Genomic DNA, 17,244 nt, shown 5'->3' with positions numbered 1-17,244 from the left:
AAAAAAAAAAATATATATATATATATATATATTATATATTAGAATCTTTTGACATATTACTAAGCATTAATTAAAAGAATTACTGTCTTTTCATATTACCTAAAACTCAGTAACAGATTTCTTTACCTCATGCATAAGTATTTCACATTTAATTCAATTATCAATGAATATATTAATATTGCCCGGAGACAGCATGTACACTAGGTAGAACAACTGCTTTTTAGTTCAGACAGACCTGCATGTTAATCATGGTTATATGACTGTAGTGGCTGGATGACCTTAAACAAGTGAGCTTTCTGAGGACTGTTACACAGATTAAATGAGATGAGTCTATGTAAAGTGCCCAGTGCCTAGCATAGGTTGTTTATATAAGAATATGGTGAAGCAGTAATTGATGATCTATCATTATTGACAGATCTCTGACTCACCTTTGACTCAGAATTGACTTGAATGTCAATTCTGGGCTTCTACTGACCAGCTAGAGTGCTAGACAATTCCATCTAAATGTGTCCGCCATCTTGGAAATTCGATGTCTGAAAACAAACGCAAATTATTTCCCAACTACCATACCACTACAGAATTTCTTTTTTTTTTTTTTGAGTCGGAGTTTCGCTCTTGTTACCCAGGCTGGAATGCAATGGCGCGATCTTGGCTCACGGCAACTTCCGCCTCCTGGGTTCAGGCAATTCTCCTGCCTCAGCCTCCTGAGTAGCTGGGATTACAGGCACGCGCCACCATGCCCAGCTAATTTTTTGTATTTTTAGTAGAGATGGGGTTTCACCATTTTGACCAGGATGGTCTCGATCTCTTGACCTCATGATCCACCCGCCTTGGCCTCCCAAAGTGCTGGGATTACAGGCGTGAGCCACCGAGCCCGGCCCCCAGAATTTCTTAATCTGCTAAGGATGGATGCCTTCAATTGCTCAGGCACCCAGAGCTTAAAATCTAGTACTCATGTATCATTCTCCATGCCCCATCCCTCATCTCCCATCAAAACTGGGTATCATCCCTCAGACACTCTCCCTTCACAGCCAAATTTATAAAAATTACAGATACTCCCCACTTATAAATGTTTATTGATAAATCAAAGTCATTTCTCAGAGCAAGAGTGTTAACTATGCCCATTGGCAAGAGATGATAACAATGGGTATGCTCATGTAAGTCTTGGCTCTCTAGTCTTCATTGGTTTGTTCTCCATGCTTAGTTTTGAGGTACTTAAGAATATTATTAAATCCAGCATGTTCCATAAGCACAAAAACAGTAAGAAAGCTGAAACTACTACTAAACAGAGGCAAGTAATTATGGTGGAAATAAAATAGAGAGATATATCAATAAAGAATGAGAAAGCATGCTGCACCCAACAAGATCAATATTAAATAGTATGAATGACTGTGAAGTACTTACAATAAATCCTGCAACTTATAAAGATGATACATGATAACTGGTAATAGTAAGAGACAGGAAAAATATTGGAGAAACGGAAAAACTATGGAGTATGTGCTTAACACTAGAGAGTAGATTTTAAACTCGGATATCAGGCCTCTTTACACTCTTAAAATTTATTGAGAACCCAAAAGAGCTTTTGTTTATATGAACTGTATCTAAAAATATTTACCATATTATAAATTAAAACTTAGAAATTTAAAAAATTATTCACCTAAAAATAACAGTAAGTCTGTTATATTTTAAGACAACATAGTTTTAAAAAAACTAAATTTTTTCAGCCCCCCCCCCCAAAAAAAAGAAAAAGGTAAGAGTAGCACTGATTTTTGAAAATCTCTTAAAGTCTATTGGAAATCAGCTGCATTCTCACGTGTTAAGTCTGTTATGGTATCACATTCCCAGCACTTTGGGAGGCCAAGACAGGCAGATCACCTGAGGTCAGGAGTTCGAGACCAGCCTGGCCAACATGGTGAAACCCTGTCTCTACTAAAAATACACAATTTAGCCGGGCATGGTGGTACACACCTGTAGTCCCAGCTACTTGGCAGGCTGAGGCAGGAGAATCACTTGAACCTGGGAGGCAGAGGCTGCAGCGAGCTGAGACTGCTCCATCACACTCCAGCCTGGGGACAGAGTGAGACTCTGTTTCAAAAAAAAAAAATCACATTTCAAGTAGGCTCTGGAAAACTCTGTCGTATATCTGAGAGAATAAGACAGAAATGAAAATGGCAACTAATGTCTTTAAACACTGCTAGAAGATTGTTTTGATCTCACGGACACCCTAAAAGGTTCTGGGGATCCCCAGGAGAATCTCCAGATTACATTAACCATTGTTTTCAAGTTTAATGTTAAAAATGAGGACATGGGCCAGGCACAATGGCTCATGCCTGTAATCCCAGCACTTAAGGAGACCGAGGCCAGTGGATCACCTGAGGTCAGAACTTTGAGACCAGCCTGCTCAGCATGGTTAAACTGTATCCCTACTAAAAATACAAAAATTAGCCAGGCGTAGTGATGCGCACCTGTAATCCCAGCTACTTGGGAGGCTGAGGCACAAGAATAGCTTGAATCCAGGGGGCAGAGGTTACAGTCAGCTGAGATTTCGCCACTGTACTCCAGGGCCTGGGCGACAGAGCAAGACTGTCTCAACAACAAAAAGACATGGTTAGGAATCTGCAGACAAGAACTTAAAGAAGACTAAGCAAGGTGAATGGACTGCTGTTTAAACATGCCACAGATAGTTCCGCAAGATTCTACCAAATCTGCATACCAAAAAGTAGTAAAATAGTATGATGTGGGAAGTGCTCAAGGCATCTGTTTTGCCATTTGTCACTTAAGACAGATGGGTGTAATGTTTGTGTATTTGAGGAAGGGGTTCCTACCTGAACAAATCTGCAATGTAGATATAAAAAATTTGGGTAAAAGATGGTGGTCAGGAGAATGTTTATGTTTCCAAGAAAAACAGAACCTGCTAGGTAGCTTCAGAGGTTAGGTATCCTTGCAGATTAAAAAAAAAAAAAAGACACACAGAACAAGCCAACTAAATGTTTTCATGTCTGGATTGAAGGTCTAGAATTGTGGGGGTCATTTTGTTACCATAGGAGAGCCAGCCTAAAGATGGCAAGGCAAGAAGAACATATATCCTCAAGGATATCACTGAATTGCTAATTTAACCGACTCTGAGGGTGCTTTCTTTCTGTTTTAAATAAATGTCCTTATTGTTTAAGCCACTTCATTCAAGGTTTTCTGATAACATAAACTGAATACCCTCATACAAATGTCCCATAGGTACCTCAACAGGTCCAGATGAACTCATTATCATCTCTCAAAAGTGTCTTCTTTTTCAAGTACTCTGGTCAATGACAGCACCAACTCCAAAAAGCTAAAAATCCCGAAATGTCCATGTTCCAATCTCTTGAATTTGTGAATGATACCTTTATGGCTTTGCAGATGGGATGAATTATGTTAGAATGGGGGAGATTATCCCAGATGACCCAGGTGGGCCCTAAATACAGTCACAAGTATCCTCATGCAAGGAAGGCAAATGGAGACTTGACACACACAGGAGAAGGTGAAAGGCAGGGAAGAGGAGGTGTCCTGACAATGTGAAGATTGTAGTGATGAATAATATGGTCACAAGATGAATGCCTGCAGCCCTCACAAGCTGGAAGAGGCAAGGAACGGGATCTCCCCTAGATCTTTTGGGCACTTAGATTACTTGGCTAAGATTATAGGGCTACTAACAGCAACTTATATCTTGATGGTAAACTTTCTCACTATTTTATAGTCTCTATTATACTTTTAGATACTTTAGGTTGCTATCCCTCCCTCCCTACTTTGCAAAATGAACTCTTTGTCCTAAACTGATTTTGACTCATCATTTTCCAAATATACCATACATATTTCCACTTCCCCAGCTCTAGTCCTTTTTTGGAATTCCCTCCTCACTGATCTCAACAGATCAAGTTCTACTTTATTTTGTTTTCCCTTCTAACCTAAATGCCAGCAAAGCCTTCCATTTTTCTTTCTTTCTTTTTGAGATAGAATCTGGTTCTTCGCCCAGGCTGGAGTGCAGTGGTATGAGGTTGGCTCACTGTAACCTTTGCCTCCCAGGTTCAAGCAATTCTCATGCCTCAGCCTTCTGGGTAGCTGGGATTACAGGCGCCTGCCACCACGCCCGGCTAACTTTTGTATTTTTAGTAGAGATGGAGTTTCACCATGTTGGTCAGGCTGGTCTCGAACTCCTGACCTTGTGATCCGCCCCCCTCAGCCTCCCAAAATGCTGGGATTACAGGTGTGAGCCACTGCGGTTGGCCAGCCTTCCATTTTTACGTAACTTTCAAATGTTCTTTCAAATATATTCTGTGGATCTTAAAATCTTAATGAAACTATAGATGAGAAAAATAAAGATTAGAGAAAATATGGCCTAACAAGGACTCAAATTTAGAACCTCTGACTTTAATTAAATCCTATCCTCATTTTATTATTAAACCAAGCTGTCTTTCTCTACACTGAACTCCGGTAGTAGTTCTATTTGGCTCACTGATCCCGCGTTTGATATCGTATCAATTTAGGTTTACCAGAGTAGATGCTCTATCTCTACAATGATTATTCCAATATATTTATGGAATAAATCACATCTGTACTCCCAGCATAGGTTCTTTAAAAATCACTTTGAGTGCTCTCCTGAGATATAATTAATGTACAAGAAACTGCATAGTGTACAATTTGATGAGTTATGACATATATATCATCACCACCATCAAGATAAGGAATATTGCCATGATTCCTGTAAGTTTCTTTGCAATCTCACCTTCCTGTCCTTGCCAGAAATTATCAATGTGTTTTTCACTTTAGTAGCTGCATTTTCTAGAATTTTATATAAATGGGATTACATAGTATGTACTCTTTTTGTTTGATTTCTTTCATTGGACATAATAATTCTGAGATTCATCAATGCTGTTGGGCCTACGGATTTTTGTTCTTTTTATGCTGAATACTATTCCACCGCATGGATGTAACATCATCTGTTTGTCATTTAATTGTTGGTAGACTTGAGCTGTTTGCAGTTGGGGCTATTACAAATAAAGCTGTTATGCACATCTGTGTATAAGTATTTATGTGGACAAACCAACACATGTTAATTATTTCTGTTTCTGTACCATTTATGTGTTATACTCTTAATATTGCTTATTACACTGCAGCGATTCCATTAAAAAAAGTCACTATTCTATCCATCAGTACAATATTTTACATACAGTTAAGTGATCAGTAAATAATTTACAGATTTTCCTCTCCCATGGGCCTACATGCGACTTGACAGAAAAGGTTGAGCCCTGTCTGCACGCTATAACTGCCTAAGAGAGTGTGTATACTGGTATGCAACAAAAACATAAGAAAAAAATTAAAAATTTAAAAATAAATAAAAATAAAAGTGTGCACTGAAAAATCGCAGAATAAATGTTCTTGATTTATGGTGCTTATTTTTGGGATAAGCATTTTTTTTTTATGTTCAATCACATTATTAAGAGCTTAATTGCAATTAATAAACAAAATATATAAATTAGTATTTTAAGAGTGCAACATATACAACAAACGTTTTGTAGAAAACCTGTTAAAACAATTGATTTAAGAATGGAAGAACTACAGCTCAAAGTAGAAACTTCACATTAAACTTACATGTACTCAAACTAGTAAAAATTACAACTCAACAACCCTACCAAAAGTTATTAAGATGCTTCTCACTATTAACAATCTTTTTTCTTTACAAATACAGCAGTACCTCATATTTTTTATTTTGCTCTAAACTTGTCACTCTTACCAATCTAAGTAAATGTCTATATTTTCCCATGACACAAACCAAGTTTTTAGATTGGATTCACATTAGAACTCGTATTTGGGAACATGCTTTTGCTGTTTCTGAAGACTAATGAAGGTGTTTCGTGATTTTTCTTTGACACTAGTTTACTTCCCTTAAGTGTTTTTTTAAGTTTTCAGGGAGAATTTCAAATGGATTACTTTGTCTGAGTATAAAAAGATAATTTTAGGATTGGCACAGTGGCACATGCCTATAATCTCAGCACTTTAGGAGGCCAGGGCAGGAAGCTCCTTTGAGCTTACGAGTTTAAGACCAGCCTGGGCAACACAGAGAGACCGTGTCGCTACTAAAAATAAAATTAGCCAAGTGTGCTGCTGTGTGCCTGTAGTCCCGGCTACACAAGAGGCTGAGGCAGAAGGATCACTTGAGCCTAAGTGGTTGAGACTACAATGAGCTGTGATTTCACCACTGTACTCCAGCTTGGATGACAGAACAAGATCTTGTACAAAAAAAAAGACCATTCGGCCAGGCATGGGGCTCATGCATATAATCCCAGCACTTTGGGGGGCCAACGTGGGTGGATCACCTGAGGTCAGGAGTTTGTGACCAGTCTAGCCAACATGGTGAAACCCCATCTCTACTAAAAATTAAAAAAATTAGCTGGGCATGGTGGTACATGCCTGTAATCTCAGCTACTTGGGAGGCTGAGGCAGGAGTTTCAGCTGAACCCACGATGCAGAGGTTGCAATGAGCCGAGGCAACTTCAGCCTGAGCAACAAGAGCAAAACTCTGCCTCAAAAAAAAAAAAAAAAAAAAGACCATTTTATAACTAGTCATTTTTGAATGAAACAAAGATTCCAATCATTTTCTCTACAAACAAGCCCTTTCTAGTTCAGAGATTTGAAAAAGTAATGGAGCATTATCAATAAATCAATTAAATCAGTAACATTAAATGATTAGGATTTCCTCTCATTGCTGGTAGTCACCAATTCATGGTGATTGTTACTTTCTACATGAAGGGGAGAGAAATTAATATATATTGAGTAACTCCCGCCAAATGTCATTATCTCACTCTGGACTCACAATCTCTGGTAAAAGAATTTTTAAAATCCAGTTATGTACCGGGCACAGTGGTTCACACCTGTAATCCTAGCACTTTGTGGGGCCGAGATGGGCGGATCTCTTGAGGCCAAGAGTTCGAGACCAGCCTGGCCAACACAGAGAAATCCTGTCTCTACTAGAAATACAAAAATTAGCCAGCTGTGGTGGTGAATGCTTGTAATCCTCTTACTTGGGAGGCTGAGGCATAAGAATTGCTTGAACCTGGGAGGCAGCAGTTACAGTGAGCTGAGATCACGCCACTGCACTCCACCCTGGGTGACAAAGGAAGACTCTGTCTTTAAAAAAAAAAATCCAGTTTTAAATGAGGAGACAGAAAATCAAATTAACTTGTCCATATCCCTATAACCAAGTAACGAAACCAGGATTTACACAGAGGTATATCTGACCAAAAAAAAAAAAAAAAAAAAAAAAATTCAATTCCTAGTTATTTCTCCCTGCTCCATGATACTGCCATTTGTAAGAATTTAACCCATTTATGCCTTCAAGCCAGAGGCTGCATTTTTTTGAATTTCTGCAATCAGACCTTAGTGATGACCTGAGCAGTAGGACAGAAATAATTCCCACATACTTAGCATTCCAATAATGGAACAGTAGGCATAAATGGGTTAATCACAGTACTTAAGGGATATCTGCTATTCATATCATATTACTAGAAAGAAAGATTGATTAGAGGGCCTATCTCTCTTATTCATCCATTTGGCTCCTTACATGAGCAAGTAAAATCCAAGTCAGTTTTGGTCAACTAGCATTTAAAGGGCTCTTATTTTTCCTAAAGAGTTTTTAAGTGTCTACACCAAGTACTTGAGAGTTCAACTACATATATGCTTTAAAAGATGTACACAAGTGGAAGCAATGTCAGCCCCGAAAACTGAGTAGCCGTACTATGTGGGGCACTGCAGTCCAGGCACTTTTTGGACAGTATGTTTTACCTGCTGATGAAACTCCTGCACAAGAAGATTGAGAAGCAGAATCTCAAATTGCGGCAACAATTGAGATTCTAAAGTTGCAGGGGGCCTCAAATCTGACCCTATCAGAAACTCAAAATGGAGATGTGTCTGAAGAAACAATGAGAGGTGGAAAGTTTAAAAAAATCAAAACATTCTATGAATGTGGGCTTATCAAAAGCTCAAAATAAAGATGTGTCTCAAGCAGCAGTGGAAAATACGAAAGTTAAAAAATCTCCCCAGAAATCCACTATATTAACCAATGGAGAAGTAGCAATGAGGTCTCCCAATTCAGAATCAAAAAAGAAAAAGAAGAAAAAGAGAAAAATGATGAATGATGCTGGGCTTGATACAAAAAAAGCAAAAAATTGAAAACAAAGGCGAATCTGAAGAAAGTGCTGAAACTCCTAAAGAAGTAGAAACTAATTTGGAGGAGCCAGATAATGATGGCAGTGAAGTGCCCAGCCTGTCCCTGAGACTGACAGGAGCTTTTCAGGATACTTCATTTGCTTCTCTATGTAATCTTGTCAATGAAAATACTCTGGAGGCAATAAAAGAAATAGGTTTTACAAACATGACTGAAATTCAGCATAAAAGTATCAGACCACTTCTGGAAGTCAGGCATCTTCTAGCAGCTACAAAAACAGGCAGTGGTAAAACCCTGGCTTTTCACATCCCTGCAGCTGAACTCATTGCTAAGTTAAAGTTCATGTCCAGGAATGGAATGGGAGTCCTTATCTACTAGAGAATTAGCCAGGCAAACTTTTGGTGTTCTGACTCACCACGTGCATACCTATGCGTTGATAATGGGTGGTAGTAACAGATCTGCTGAAGCAAAGAAATTTGCTAATGGGATCAACATCATTGTGGCCCCACCAGGCCGCTGGCTGTACTATATGTAGAATACCCCAGGGTTTATGTATAAAACCTGCAGTGTCTGGTTATTGATGAAGCTGATTGTATCTTGGATGTTGGATTTGAAGAAGAATTAAAGCAAATTATTAAACTTTTGCCAACATGTGGACAGACTATGCTCTTTTCTGCCACCCAAACTCAAAATGTTGAAGACTTGGTGAGGATTTCTCTGAAAAAGGAGCTATTGTATATTGCTGTTGATGATGATAAAGCTAATGCAACAGTGGAAGGTCTTGAGCAAGGATATGTTGTTTTGTCCTTCTGAAAAGAGATTCCTTCTGCTCTTTACATTCCTTAAGAAGAACCAAAAGAAGCTTATGGTCTTCTTTTCATCTTGTATGTCCGTGAAATACCACTATGAGTTGCTGAACTACACTGATTTGCCCATCTTGGCCATTCATGGAAAGCAAAAGCAAAATAAGCCTACAGCCACATTCTTCTAGTTCTGCAACGCAGATTTGGGAACACTACTGTATACAGATGTGGCGGCAAGGACTGGACATTCCTGAAGGTGACTGGATGTTCAGTATGACCCTCCAGATGACTCTAAGGAATGTATTCATCGTGTGGGTAGAACAGCTAGAGGCCTAAATGGGAGAGGGCATGCCTTGCTCGTTTTGCGCCCAGAAGAATTGGGTTTTCTTTGCTACTTGAAACAATCCAAGGTTCCATAAAGTGAATTGAACTTTTCTTGGTCTAAAATTTCTGACATTCAGTCTAAGGTTGAGAAACTGATTAAAAAGAACTACTTTCGATTCCACCAAGACAGCCGAATAGGAACAGCTCCGGAGAACAGTTCCCAGCAAGAGAGCTGCAGAACATGAATGATCCCTGCATTTCCAACCAAGGTACCAGGTTCATTTCAATGGGACTGGGTGGACAGTGGGTGTAGCCCAAGGAGGGCAAACCAAGGCAGGGTAGGGTGCTGCCTCACCCAGGAAGTGCAATTGACCAGAAGATCGGTGGGTGACTCCCCACTGCCCCCTGCACTGTGGTTCAGATACCACGCTTCTCCCGTGGCCTGTGCAACCCACAGACCGGGAGATCCCTGCTGGGCTGAAAAGCGCCATGAGTTAACAGCACAGATCTGAGCGGCAGCTCTGGCCAGCGCCAGGGGTTGTCAGCACAGATCTGGGCGGACGTTTTAGTTAGCACTGAGAGTGCCTAAGGGACAGAGCTACCTGCTCCCCAGAAAAAGGAGGAGCTGAAAGCAGGGAGACAAGTGATATGGCTGGGTGGGTCTCACCAACCCCACAAAGAGCAGCAAACTGAAGCCCTCTTGTTTGAGAGTTTTGCAGCCAGCACATCAGTTTGAGCCTGACCCAGGACTATCGAGCTTGGTGGAGGGAAGGGTGTCCACCATTGCTGAGGCGGTTCTAAACCTGCCTGTATAAGCGAAAGCCAGAGGAAGCTTACACAGCAGCTGGACTGATTCGGTGACAGCTCAGCAGTGCCTCTGTAGGCAGACAAGGGACAGACTGTCTCCTCAAATGGCTCCCTGACCCTTGTATAGCCAAAAAGATGCTTCATACAGGAGAGCTCTGGCTGACACCTGTCGGGTACCCTTATGGGATTGAAGCTACCAGAGGAAAGACCAGGCAGCAATCTTTGCTGTTCTGCAAACCCCACAGGTGACTCCCAGGCAAGCATAGTCTGGAGTGGACCTCCAGCAGCCCTACAGCAGGATAACCTGACTGTTAGAAGGGAAACTAAAAAACAAACAAAAAAAATAGCTTCAACATCAACAGAAAGGACGTCCACTCAGAGACCCCATCCGAAATCACCAACTTCAAAGATCAAAGGTAGGTAAATCCACGAAAACAGGAAGAAACCAGCACAAAAAGGATGAAACCATTAAAGACTAGAACACCTCTCTTCCTCCCAGCTTAGAGAAGAACATAAACGATTTGATGGAGCTAAAAAACACAGCATGAGAACTCTGCAATGCATACACAAGTTTCAATAGCCAAACTGATCAGGCAGAATAAAGGACAGCAGAGACTGAAGATCAACTCAATGAAATAAAAAGAGAAGGTAAGATTAGAGAAAAGAGAGTGAAAAGAAATGAACTAAGCCTCCAAGAAATATGGGATTATGTGAAAAGACCTAACCTACGCTTGACTGGTGTGCCTGAATGTGACGGGGAGAATGAATCCAAGCTGGAAAACACTCTTCAGGATATTATCCAGGAGAACTTCTCTAACTTAGCAGGGCTGGCCAACATTCAAATCCAGGAAATACAGAGAACACCACAAAGATACTCCTCAAGAAGAGCAGCCCCAAGGCACATAATCATCAGATTCACCAGGGTTGAAGTGAAGGAAAAAATGCTAAGGGCAGCCAGAGAGAAAGGCTGGGTCCCCCACAAAGGGAAGCCCATCATACTCACAGCAGATCTCTCAGCAGAAACCCTACAAGCCAGAAGAGAGTGGGGGCCAATATTCAACATCATTAAAGAACTTTCAACCCAGAATTTAATAACCAGCCAAACGAAGCTTCGTAAGTGAAGGAGAAATAAAATCCTTTACAGGCAGGCAATTGCTGAGAGATTTTGTCACCACCAGCCCTGCCTTACAAGACTTTCTGAGGGAAGCACTAAACATGGAAAGGAACAACCAGTACCAGTCACTGCAAAAATGTACCAAATGGTAAAGACCAATGATGCAATGAAGAAACTGCATCAACTAACGGGCAAAATGACCAGCCAGTAACAAAATGGCAGGATCAAACTCACACATAACAATATTAACGTTAAATGTAAATGGCCTAAATGCCCCATTCAAATGACACAGACTGGCAAACTGGATAAAAAGTCAAGACCCACTGGTGTGCTATATTCAGGAGACCCACCTCACATGCGAAGACACACACAGACTCAAAATAAAGGGACAGAAAACGATTTACCAAGCAAATGGGGAGCAAAAAAAAAGCAGGGGTTGCAAATCCCAGTCTCTGATAAAACAGAGTTTAAACCCAACAATATCAAAAGAGACAAAGAAGGGCATTACATAACGGTAAAACGATCAATGCAACAAGAAGGGCTAACTATTCTAAATATGTATGTATCCAACATAGGAGCACCCAGATACATAAAGCAAGTTCTTAATGACCTACAAAGACACTTAGACTCCCACACAATAATAGTGGGAGACTTTAACACTCTACTGTCAATATTAGATCAACGAGACAGAAAATCAACAAGGATATCCAGGACTTGAACTCATATCTGGGCCAAGCAGACCTAATAGACATCTACAGAACTCTCCACCCCAAATCCACAGAACATGGATTTTTCTCAGCACCACATTGCACTTACTCTAAAATTGACCACATAATTGGAAGTAAATCACTTCTCAGCAAATGCAAAAGAACGGAAATCATAACAAACAGTTTCTCAAACCACAGTGCAATCAAATTAGAACTCAGGATTAAGAAACTAACTCAGAACCACACAACTTCATGAAAACTGAACAACTGGCTCCTGGATACCAACTGGATAAACAATGAAATGAAGGCAGAAATAAAGTTGTTCTTTGAAACCAACGAGAACAAAGACACAATGTACCAGAATCTCTGGGACACATTTGAAGCAGTGTCTAGAGGGAAATTTATAGCAATAAATGCCCACATGAGAAGTGAAGGAAGATCTAAAATCGACACCCTATCATCAAAATTGAAAGAGCTAGAAGAGCAAGATAAAAAAAACTCAAAACCTAGCAGAAGACAAGAAATAGCTAAGATCAGAGCAGAACTGAAGGAGACAGAGACAGAAAAGACCCTTCAAAAAAAAAAAAATCAGTAAATCCAGGAGCTGTTTTTTTTTTTTTTTAAAAGATCAACAAAATAAGCCTCCAACCAGACTAATAAAAAAGAAAAGAGAAAAGAATCTAACAGATGCAATAAAAAATGATAAAGGGGATATCACCACTGATTCCACAGAAATACAAACTATCAGAAATTACTACAAACAACTCTATGCACATAAACCAGCAAACCTGGAAGAAATGGATAAACTCCTGGACACTTACGCCGTCCCAAGACTAAACCAGGAATAAGTTGAATCCCTGAATAGACTAATAACAAGGTCTGAAGTTGAGGCAGCAATTAACAGCCTACCCACCAAAAAAAGTCCAGGTCCAGACAGGTTTACAACCGAATTCTATCAGATGTATAAAGAGGAGCTGGTACCATTGCTTCTGAAACGATTCCAAACAATACAAAAAGAGGGAATCCTTCCTAACTCATTTTATGAGACCAATATCATCCTGATACCAAAACCTGGCAGAGACACAACTAAAAAAGAAAACTACAGGCCATAATCCATGATGGACATCGATGCAAAAATATTCAATAAAATACTGGCAAACCAAATGCAACAGCATATCAAAAAGCTTATCCATCACAATCAAGTAGGCTTCATCCTGGGGATGGAAGGCTGGACATACACAAATCTAGAAACCTAATCCATCACATAAACAGAACCAAAGACAAAAACCACATAATCATCTCAATAAATGCAGAGAAGGCCTTCGACAAAATTTAACAGCGCTTTATGCTAAAAACTGTATTGACAGAATGTATTTCAAAATAATTAAAGCTATTTACGACAAGCAAATAGCCAATATCATACTGAATGGGCAAAAACTGGAAGCATTCCCTTTGAAAACTGGCACTAGACAAGGATGCCCTCTCACCATTCCTATTCAATATCGTATTGGAAGTTCTAGTCAGAGCAATCAGGCAAGAAAAAGAAATAAAGGATAGTCAATTAGGAAATGAGGAAGTCCAACTGTCTCTATTTGCAGATGACATGATTGTATATTTAGAAGACCTCATCGTCTCAGCCCAAAATCTCCTTAAGCTGATAATCAACTTCAGCAAAGTCTCAGGATACAAAATCAATGTGCAGAAATCACAAGCATTCCTATACAGTAGTAACAACAGACAGAGCACCAAATCATGAGCGAACACCCATTCACAACAGCTATAAAGAGAATAAAATAAAATACTTAGAAATACAACTAACAAAGGATGTGAAGGGTCTCTTCAAGGAGAACTACAACCCACTGCTCAAGGAAATAAGAGAGGCCACAAACAGCTGGAAAAACATTCCATGCTCATGGTTAGGAAGAATCAATATTGTGAAAATGGCCATACTGCCCAAAGTAATTTATAAATTCAACACTATCCCCATCAAGTTACCATTGACCTTCATCACAGAACTGGAAAAAAACACTTTAAACTTCACATGGAACCAAAAGAGAGCCCGCATAGCCAAGACAACCCTAAGCAAAAAGAACAAAGCTGGAGGCAACATGCTATCTGACTTCAAACTATACAAGGCCACAGTAATCAAAATAGCATGGTAGCTGGTACCAAAAGAGACATAGACTAATGGAACAGAACAAAGGCCTCAGAAGTAACGCTACACATCTACAATCATCTGATCTTTGACAAACCTGACAAAAACAAGCAATGGGGAAAGAATTCCCTGTTTAATAAATGGTATTGGGAAAACTGGCTTGCCATGTGCAGGAAGCTGAAACTGGACCCTTTCCTTGCACCTTACACTAAAATTAACTCCAGATGGATTACAGATTTAAACATAAGACCTAACACTATAAAAACCCTAGAGGAAAACCTAGGCAAAACCATTCAGGACATAGGCATAGGCAAGGACTTCATGACCACAACACCAAATGCAATGGCAACAAAAGCCAAAATAGATAAATGGGATCTACACTTTTCAAAAGAAGACATTTATGAGGCCAACAAACATATGAAAAAATGCTCACCATCACTGGTCATTACAGAAATACAAATCAAAACCACACTGAGATACCCTCTCATGCTAGTTAGAATGGCGATCATTAAAAAATCTGGAGACAACAGATGTTGGAGAGGATGTGGAGAAATAGCAATGCTTTTACACTGTTGCTGGGAGTTCAAATTAGTTCAACCATTGTGGAAGACAGTGCAGCAATTCCTCAAAGATCTAGAAATAGAAATTCCATTAGACCCAGCAATCCCATTACTGACTATATACCCAAAGGATTATAAATCGTTCTATTACAAAGACACATACACACTTATGTTCACTGTAACACTGTTTACAATAGCAAAGACCTGGAACCAACCCATCAATGATAGACTGGACAAAGAAAATATACACCATGGAATACTATGCAGCGATAAAAAAGGATAAGCTCAGTCCTTTGTAGGGACATGGATGAATCTGGAAACCATCATTCTCAGCAAATTTGACACAAGAACAGAAAACCAAACACTGCATACTCTCACTCTCAGGTGGGTATTGAACAATGAGAACACATGGGCACAGGAAGGGGAAAGTCACACACTGGGGTCTGATGAGGGGTGGGGGGCTAGGGGAGGGACAGCGTGGGGTGGGATGGTTGGGGAGGGATAACATTGAGAGAAATGCCTGATGTAGGTGATGGGGGGATGGAGACAGCAAACTACCATGGCATGTGCGTACCTATGCCACAATCCTGCAAGATCTGCACCTGTACTCCAGAACTTAAAGTACAATTAAAAAAAAAAAAAAAAAAAAAAAAAAAAAATTGCAATTTCTAAACATCAGTATAATTCCTCTCCTTTTTGTTGCTATTAACAGGATGATGGAAAATTTTCACTGTTTTCTTCAAATTTTGTGACTATTTATACATAGTATGTATATATAGTGTGTATGCGTGTATACATACATATATACACAAACATATATATAGGAGACTTTCAAGATCAAGCTAGAAGTGCATATGTACATGCTTACATGTGTGTATTTGTGTGCGTTTCAAACATTTCTTGAGTGTCTGGGGAAGGCCTGCCATGATAGTGTTTTCCCAAACTATCTCTTTTCATTCTTAATCCTGTGTAATAATAGATAAGATTCTCTCCATTTTAAAGGTGAAAAAAACGAATATAGCTACCCAAGGATATATGGCTAATATGTTATAAAGTCAATACTTAATTGTATGTTAGTCCTTGTTCTGCTAAATACTAAATTATATAAAAATAATCAGAAAAAACAAAAACAAAAAAACTACTTTCTTCGTAAATCAGCCCAGGAAGCATATAAGTCGTACACATGAGCCTATGGTTTCAATTCTCTGAAATGGATATTTACTGTTAGTAACTTACATTTGCCTCAAGTTGCTCTGTCATTTGGTTTCAAGGTGCCTCCTTTTGCTGATCTGAACATCAACAGCAATGAAGGCAAGCAGAAAAAGCGGGGAGGCAGTGGTAGATTTAGCTACCAAAAAAACCAAAAAAGTTGAGAAGTCCAAAATCTTTAAATACATTAGGAGGAAATCATCCCATAGCAGGCAGTTCTCTCACTGAAGACATGCCTTTCATCTTGAATAACTTTGTCCTAAAATGAATTTTTTTCCCCTTAACAGGATTTTTGCAGCCTTTAGAATTTAAACTTATCTAACAAGAGTATAAATTGACTTGGGTTGCAAGCACTGAGCATTGTTACTTCTATCAGCTCTCTTGTTTATTTCTGGAATATAAAACAGGCTTTAATTGTCTTGGTTGCCCAAGGGCAGAGCAAGGAATATCTGGTCTTTCTTGTGATTATGTAATATTTTAATTTTAAATAGTCCTCCCCCATACACACAAATGTATGTTACTGTTTTAATACAATTCTTTTTGTATCTTAAAAAAAAATATGTACACAAATGCAGTGGCTTTCTCCAACTTACCTCTGCACAAGCAGTTAACTTTATATATGTCTTGGTATGGGTTGAATTGGGTTCCCTGAAAAGATACGTTGAGGTTCTAATCCCCAGTGCCTCAGAATGGGACCTAAGTTGGAAATGGAGTTTTTATAGAGGTAATCAAGTTCAAGTGAGATCATTAAGGTATCATCATATAAAGGGGACATGCACACAGGGAGGATGCCCCATGAAGACTGGAGTTGTGCTGCCACAAGCCAAGGCACTGCCAGAAGCAAAAAGAGAGATGTGGAACAAGATCCTTCCCTCATGGTCTTCAGAAGGAACCAACCCCACCTACACCTGATTTTGAACTTCTAGCCTCCAGAACTATGAGACAAAAAGTGTCTATTAACAGCCACCTACTTTGTCATACTTTGTTATGGCACTCTAGCAAATTAACACATGTTGCTTTTCAAAGTAATGTAAAATTTAACTATATTACATTTTAATAAACTAAATGTTTCAACTAACAGGCAGATTGTCAGAAGAGATAAAAGCATGCTCAAATGTATGTTTTTTTATGAGAAACCCACTTCAAATAAAAACACAGATAGATATGAAAGAACATATATCATGCAAATAGTTAAGTATAAGAAAGCTGGAACTGGCTTATTTTAATACCAGATAAAATATTCAAGACAAAGTATTATCAAAGACAGAGGTGAATAATAAAAAAATGTATATGCTTCAAAATGAAACACTGACAAAATTAAAGGAAAAGATAATTCCACGGTTAATAATTGAAGATTTTTTTTTGAGGCAT

General features: G+C 39.2%; 1 protein-coding gene and 1 pseudogene across 10 annotated transcripts in view; one reads left to right on the top strand and one right to left on the bottom strand.

Annotated features, from left to right (window-relative positions):
• ZBTB44 (zinc finger and BTB domain containing 44) overlaps window positions 1-17,244 on the bottom strand; it is an 87,807-nt gene that overhangs the window by 56,661 nt on the left and 13,902 nt on the right. For 4 of the 10 annotated variants that reach the window (XM_032284960.1, XM_032284966.1, XM_032284964.1 and 1 more), the window contains exon 1: window positions 15,901-15,981. The exons of the other annotated variants lie outside the window; for them this stretch is intronic. The gene's annotated coding sequence lies outside the window, so the exon portion shown is untranslated. Of the gene's footprint in view, window positions 1-15,900; window positions 15,982-17,244 lie in introns of those variants that run through there. 10 annotated transcript variants of the gene reach the window in all.
• On the top strand, window positions 7,804-16,101 carry LOC116556028 (annotated as a pseudogene).

Source organism: Sapajus apella, unplaced genomic scaffold (assembly GCF_009761245.1).
Source record: "Sapajus apella isolate SASKATOON/1434 unplaced genomic scaffold, GSC_monkey_1.0 scaffold16, whole genome shotgun sequence".
Lineage (NCBI taxonomy): Eukaryota > Metazoa > Chordata > Mammalia > Primates > Cebidae > Sapajus > Sapajus apella.
The sequence above is the reverse complement of the archived record's forward strand: the minus strand, read 5'-3'. Positions and strand labels throughout refer to the sequence as shown.